Source organism: Branchiostoma floridae, chromosome 6 (genome assembly GCF_000003815.2).
Source record: "Branchiostoma floridae strain S238N-H82 chromosome 6, Bfl_VNyyK, whole genome shotgun sequence".
Lineage (NCBI taxonomy): Eukaryota > Metazoa > Chordata > Leptocardii > Amphioxiformes > Branchiostomatidae > Branchiostoma > Branchiostoma floridae.
The window spans coordinates 20,104,864-20,105,063 of NC_049984.1; positions in this window are offsets into that span (position 1 = coordinate 20,104,864).

The window sequence follows — 200 nt, forward strand, 5'->3', positions numbered from 1 at the left end:
AAGTCTTCAAAGTTATTCCGGCGGGTCAACTTGATATCGTTAGAAAGGTCCCTATGTAGGGAATAATAATGCACAAACCGCATAATTCTATTGTGCATTGTTGCCGAGATATTCTCGATCATAGGTCACCTTAGCCTACCGCTACGTAACACTTACGAGCGTATAATACGCTTGAGATTCCGAAGTCTTCAAAGTTATTC